This window comes from Rhea americana, unplaced genomic scaffold (genome assembly GCF_003343005.1).
Source record: "Rhea americana isolate MKP2758 unplaced genomic scaffold, rheAme1 scaffold_14, whole genome shotgun sequence".
Lineage (NCBI taxonomy): Eukaryota > Metazoa > Chordata > Aves > Rheiformes > Rheidae > Rhea > Rhea americana.
This window is the reverse complement of record NW_028185483.1, coordinates 7,410,290-7,417,338: the sequence shown is the minus strand read 5'-3', so window position 1 is coordinate 7,417,338 and position 7,049 is coordinate 7,410,290.

Below are 7,049 nucleotides of genomic sequence, written 5' to 3'. Positions count from 1 at the left end.
CAAGATGACAGAAACAATAAAATATGCAGAATGTGTTTCAGTAAGTAAAAAAGAACATAAATTGATCTTCTTGCTTTGAAGACTTATACATTAGATACTYTCTAATTCTTTTTCATTTTCTTCCAGAAATCCCCTGAGCTCTGGACATGATTTTGAACTACACAGATCCGTGCTCTCTGCTGGAAAATAAAAGGAGCTACTGATGATGTTTATTACAATGTCTCATGTAAATAATAATATCTCACTTATATTTTATGTGCATTGTAGCTAAACATATACTTTTCATACAGAGCACTGTTKCTTTGGAACAGTGCTATTCTCTTCTCCCTCTTTTGATGTTTCTGCATGGGAAATCATGAAAGATTAGACTAAGGCTTGCAGTGTCACTGATGAAAGTTTATGTTTGGGAAACCCTTTGATGTTCTGCAAGGGCTGGTACCAGTTATTAACCATGTGATTGAGTGTTCTGGGGGTTTTGCTTTGGTGTTTTCGTAATTTTAGAAGTCATTTTCTGATTTGTTATTTAATTAATAGTAACAGTCTGAGTTACATAGACATCACCCAATGGGAAGTTAAATATGGTGTCTATTTAGGGAGTTGTAAGAAGGGAATAGAGATTTGCTAGTAATTTAATTTTATGGCAAAGATTTATTTAATGAGTGACTGCTRAAAATAAGGTTTGTGGTGCTAGACTTGGGAACTAAACTGGACTCAAAAAATCTGGACTCCCACTGCTTATATTGGAGGCAGGCAATAAGGTCTATGTGCTGGATGCACACAAATCACCTACTGTTTGCACTGCCCTGTGCTAAGGGTGCTTGCTTCCATCCCCTTGGGAATTCCACTAAAAGCTTTCTTTCCATCTTCATAATATCTGGTGATTGATAACTTTTCTTTCAGCTCTGCCTGAGGCCAACCTAGAGCAAACTCCTAGGGACAGAATCATCCTCTTCCTTTGGCAGACTYGGGTATTTTCTATGTGTAAGGCTGTGGAGTAGGAGATTTTGTATTTACTTCAGATAGCAGAGAACTGAAATACAGAGCTATCCCTTCGGGTCAGAGCTGTGTGGGTACTGCCAAGAGAGCTCACAAATAGACATCGACTTGGCCGTTTCAGATCGCTCTTCACTCCTGCAGGCACACCTAGTAATACTTAGCTGTTCCCAAACTTACATGCCAACATGCTTTTACTTATATAAGTAAGTTTAGAGAACAACTGTTTTACAGAAGTATTCATGATATRAGACACAAACAGAAAAGATCACTTGTTGCAAAATATTTGCTGTATGAACTTGCTTATGCCTTTTTCTCTCTCTAAAAATTCTGACAAGTCYTTCAAGAAGAAAAATGGTACCATGAAATGTTGGTGTTAAATAGAAAAAATAACAAGTCACCACACAGTTTCCTAGGGGAACATTTTACAAATCACCTGGAATTCTGGATTTTTTTTAGCATGAATTAGTAATTGAATTCATGTAAATAACCAACATAAACGGAAAGGAAAGGAGATGATGAATAATTCATAAAAATGAAAAAGAGCTAAATTTATCAGGTGATTAATCCTCAACAAATATTTAGACTAGTTCTAAATTAATGTTCATGGATATGAATTCAAACACAGTGAAGTCAGGAAGTTGCAACTAATATTCCCATAGTGAAATTATCTCAGGAATGTTTATAGATCTACACTGTATGTTTTAGATTATACACCACACTTGTGTATTTATATAGATTTACATATATGTCTTGAAAATGATTGTGGTTAATAAGCTCTGACAATCATCATTATCTGTTAACCATTTCACTACTAGCTCTTGCTGTAATTTTTAGCTGTGCAATTAGGTGGGAATCTGCAGAAGTTAGGAGCTGTGCAGGGAAAACATTACTGGCACCTTTTTCAAAAGAAAGCACCCTGCATCATAGCTATGAATTTCATGGGCAAGAAGCTCCCTCATGTGGAAATTTATAGTTTTGCAGAAGAATACAAATGGCAGCAGATCCTATTTGCTATTCTCAACTAGCTTCACACCAGTGTAATTCTGTGAAAATCAGGCCTCTCAATCCTGATTTACTCTAAAGCAGGTTGAGCAAAGGAGCCAGAACTCCTATTGTAATGTATGCCTCTGAATCCTCCTGCTGTCCTAGGCAGAAGTTACTGTCATTGTAGCAATGATCTTGCACCTTTTTAGGTGCAAAACCATGTTCTTTAGGTATTGTGGAGCTGTGTGTATCTGAATGTTTGACCAGCTGAATGAAGTGCCTGGTGAGAGTGGCAGGCTGCTGGACTCATGTGCCATAGCCCAGATTCATATGACCCTTAAGCTAATAGGATCTTTGAGGCAAGTGTGTCCACCTCCATTTAAAGCAATGCAAAACAGGGTCTAATTTTCCAACAGGGCAGAATTTGGCCATGAGTGTCCACGTATACCATGTAGATAAGCAATACATACATATGTTTTTTATATATTGCAATCAGATGATGTATTGTATTTCTTGCACTTATTGCTCTTTTGTGTGATAGTATGCCTTAAGAAAAAAAAAATTATAACACTTGCATATTTGTGTGAGTATGTTTGAATGCCCCTATCAAAAAGACCAGAGGGTCTTTTTGCTATCTACACTCAGTGACAGTTCTTGGGACATATAGGAACTGGTTCAATCCTGGAATAAAACAAAGCACTGCAGCTTTTGCTGGCTAGGAGAACTTCCTAAGCAGTCTACTTCACTTTGGTCAAATCCATTAGTATCTTGGTAGTGCCAGCATTTGTGCACTGGAAGCTCCTTCATCTAAATCACAGTGGCTATACAAGGGCAGTTCTCTATCCTAGCAAAGATGAAGTTTTCAGGCACTGTTACTGAAGCAAATTCAATCTATACAAACATTTTTAAAAGGTACAATTGTAAAATAACTGCTAACTCTTATTAATAGTAATGTATTTCATATTATGAGAGTTCCATATCCTCTTTTTAAAGCTGACTTTTCACTGTTCCTCCCCTGGTTAGAAGAGGCTTCTCAAAGAAGAATTCAATATTCTTCAAAAGGGGGACAGATATTTATTTTCTAAAGCAGAATCACTTTACATGACTGTAATAGTTAAGAGAGAGAAATTGAAACTCTCCTGAATATCTTGTAAAAAGAAATATATTTATTCTAATGAAAGAGATATTTTAGCAAATATACTCAAATAGTTTCACACTTGATCACTAGCCAAACTATAAAACTGTGTGATGTATAATTCCTATGTTCAGTAGATGGCAGCAAAAGTTCATTACTGCAGCACTTCACTTTCCACAGGTCAAAAGCTGTTCTCAAGATGGCAACTAAAGATCAACCCAGTTTTAACCTCTAATTGATTTTTACCATTAACAGGAAGATTTTTTTWATTATTATTGTATCATATTACACTGCATTTTCTTGGTCCTTGGGACTCTCTTGACTAACYCCAGATCTGTTTTCTGTCCCTGGAAACTCTGCTGTTTCCACAGGCAGAGAGGCTCTAGCTCGCTGGTCTGAGGAGCACACTGATGGGCAGCAAAGGGAGAGACCCCAGCTCAGGCTCTTCCCTACCTCCTGTGTCCAAGGTCCCTGCAGTGGGAAGGAGCTAACTAAAGGGCACAGCTTTGTGGTGTGGGCTCAAGAAATGTGGAAGGTTTCTGTGGGTAGGAGAGCTTTGCCTCCAAGTCCTATTACCCTGCTTCCACTAGTGTGCTGTCCTGGGGGCAGAAGGATGGAAACCCTGAGTAGCAACACAAGCCCAGGTGACACTGATACCAAGGAGGCAGCTGGTTGCTACTTTGCCCATGGGAAGACCAACCACTTTTTGTAGAAGAATGATCACATAACATCTGAGAGATCTCTTGGTTATCCAGTAATCTAGGGGAGACAAAAGAGGACTTTCTGTGCACATTGAAGAAAAAAARATTCTTAAACTAATCTCCTCTTAGTTGAATTGAGGGTATGTTCTGTGTTAGAATGATACATGTTAGTTAAATTCAAAGAYCATCTTTAGATTTTTAAACTTACATTTTTCCTTCCTTAAAAATAGCTCCGATGGGGATTARGTAGAGGGGAGATGTGTTTTCCTTAGGAAAAATTAACCCCAAAACATGTGAAAGCAGATCTCTTATTTTTTTTCTGTAATCTTAAATGCTTTTCTAAACAGAATCCTTTAGGAAGAACTTTCTAAGTGTCCGATAATTACTGATGTACTCTACTAGCAATTCCTATGAGAAGATGTTTAGTTCATGGTTTGTCAGCCTTCTACGACTTCAGCTCCTCTGAAATTAAGCTAACAGAACAATTTAGTAAAGAGACTAATACACAGTTTTTGGAGTGAGCCTGCCCAGGCCGGATGCAATTTCCTGTTTTCTTTGCACAGTGTTTCAGTGCTGTGCACGGTAACCATTCCTACAAAATAAAGGGCGGATAGACATATCCTGATGGGTGCGCAGTAACTGTGCCCCCCGATAGYGCGTTCACTCCTTTATCTGGGATGGCAGTGAACTCCTGGCGCTCTGAAAAGGAGGCCTGTAGGTCACTGCACACTGTTCTATGTCTTGGAATGAAAAATAATTGAAAATTTATCGTAGTTCACAATTATATCTTATACTCTAGTTTCTCTTTGTACAAATGACGTAGAAACTTCTCACCGCCTGTTGTTTATTTCATTCTCTTCTACCAGTGCTGTATAAACATAGTTATTACAGTATCACTACAGGAAATCAGACTCCTGACCTTGCCTGTGTTGATACTCAGGAGGTCTACTTGAAAGCTACAGATTTCATACTAAACTTCCTGTATTAGTGTACATAGTACTATTGAGTACCAAAAAAAAAAAAAAAAAAACCCTCAAATCTCACTGATCATTGAAAAGTGCGCAGTGAATTTTGCTCTGTCTAAAAATACTTATTTCTAACTAGGGATGACCCTGGAAACTTGTTGTTGTTGTTTCAGGTGAGCATATTTAGAGACAAAAATGTCACTGTGTGTCAGTGTCTGCTATTGCTTTGCAAGTCTTTACTGGAGGTATCGTTGATGGACTGATAGGAAAAGTACGGGGAATTTGGGGACATGCTGGTGACTGTGTTACCTTTCGAGGCATGTGCTAGATCCATTATAAATTACATTTTCCAAATAGGGAAATTTCCAATTTTGGGCTGTTATCTTTAATGATCACCCTCCTAAATACCAACTAGGACAGAAGTAAGAAGTGCAGTGTAGGACTAAAGTGTATATTACTGCTAGAGATGCTTAATGTATTTCTAGAACGTGAATGTTTTGCAGGTCAGATCAGTAGGAGCTAGCACTTTTTTTTTTTTTTTTTTTTTTTTTTACACTTCTGCTTTTTATGAGGAATCTAAAGTGCCAGAATATTATTGTATTTGAAAAAGCGAAATAGTTTTTTGCACTTTCAGCATAGATATTTTGATATTATACAGACAGTTGGGTGTGTATGATAAGGGTAAAAAAAAATACGATTTTTGAACTTTTTTGCAGCTTCTTTTCTACTTATAGTTTCATATAACTGTAGAATAAGGCTCAGAGCACCTGTGAACTTGGTAAGAGCCACAAATGATGCCTTTTCTATCCTTCAGCCATTGCCTACCACCAGCACAGTAACACTGTTCCTGGCACCGTAATTTTATTAGAAATAAGCATAGCATTAGACAACTCTTTAGTGTTTGTGGTTTAGGGGACTTGTTTTAAATGTCAGGTTCTGAAACATCTCCACTTAAAATAACCTAGACTACTACAGTGATGGTGGGATCACTTCAAAGTCCTGAAAATGCAACAGTTCAAACAAAGACGAGTTCAGTGGAATCCAGGGCAGGCAGGTTATTACTGAAACGAATACTTTAGTAAATAAATGAACTACATGATTCCCTAACTGGGCAGTTTTATTTCTGCCTTTATCATTGCAGATAAAGGAATATCAAGGGCCTGATATAAAATGTCCCAGAAAAGTGACACTCGAACAGGAATCACTGGTGTACAGTGTTTTATCCTTCTTGACACCAGTACTGTGGCTGTTGCCTTACCAAAGTCAATATAGTAGCACAGTTTGATTCCTTTGCTTTCTGAATAGACCCTAATGGAGGCCTTTTTCTTTCAGTGATCTGCAAGACACATGCCATTAATGATGCCCTTCAGTCCACCTACCTGGACATTTGCACGATGTTCATCATTGTAATATCAGAACGCTACTTACCCCATTAAAAACCATGAAATTTGAAACAACGTTCTGCTTTGTGTTGAGGAAAGAATGAACGCGTACGTTTTCTTCTTGCTTTGCTGAGTAAAAGCAAATAGTGCATGAGGAAATAACTTGAAAATTTCACTGTAACAGCATAAAGTAAGAAACAAAAAAAGATGAGGTGTGGGGGCAGGACTGTAAAGAGGAGTGGCTATGTAAACAGATAGGGTGTGACTTGTGAGAAGAAACCTGTTAGCATGGAAAAACACAAGCAGGGTGTGCTAATACTGAATGTGCTAGTAAATGTGACACCTAAATAAAGAATATATGTACCATCCAAAAATCTTTCCATAAGCTAAAATYGTTTGCTTTCAGCTCCAGTAATTGGAACTGGTGGGATATGAATGTTTTGGCTTGATTTTTGTTTTGTCAACAGAAAAACTTATCTCTTCCRATGACTGTATGCGTGCAAATTCCATATACGTGCTAGTCTGTAGTTCGTTAGAAAAAAAAAAAAAAGGTGATTATATCAGAAAGACAGAGTAATCATGCATGTGACTTGACTTCATATTAACCTGCTGAATGAGCAATGTTGTAAAATAATATGCTTCAATTCCTACTTTTGCTCAGCTTCATTTTAGATACCAGATATGACACTTCTCAGAGTACACAGTGTTTTAGTTAAATTGTCACTGCCCTGTTTAAGAACATCAGCCCCGATGTAATGAAGAGTTGAATGACTGTGAAGCTTGGGAAGAGGAAGAGGCTGACTGCTGAATCCTTGCAAAACCATTGGGTAACTTGAGCTAAAGAGGATGTTATGAAAACGGAACGTACAGGAGTCGGAGGACTCAG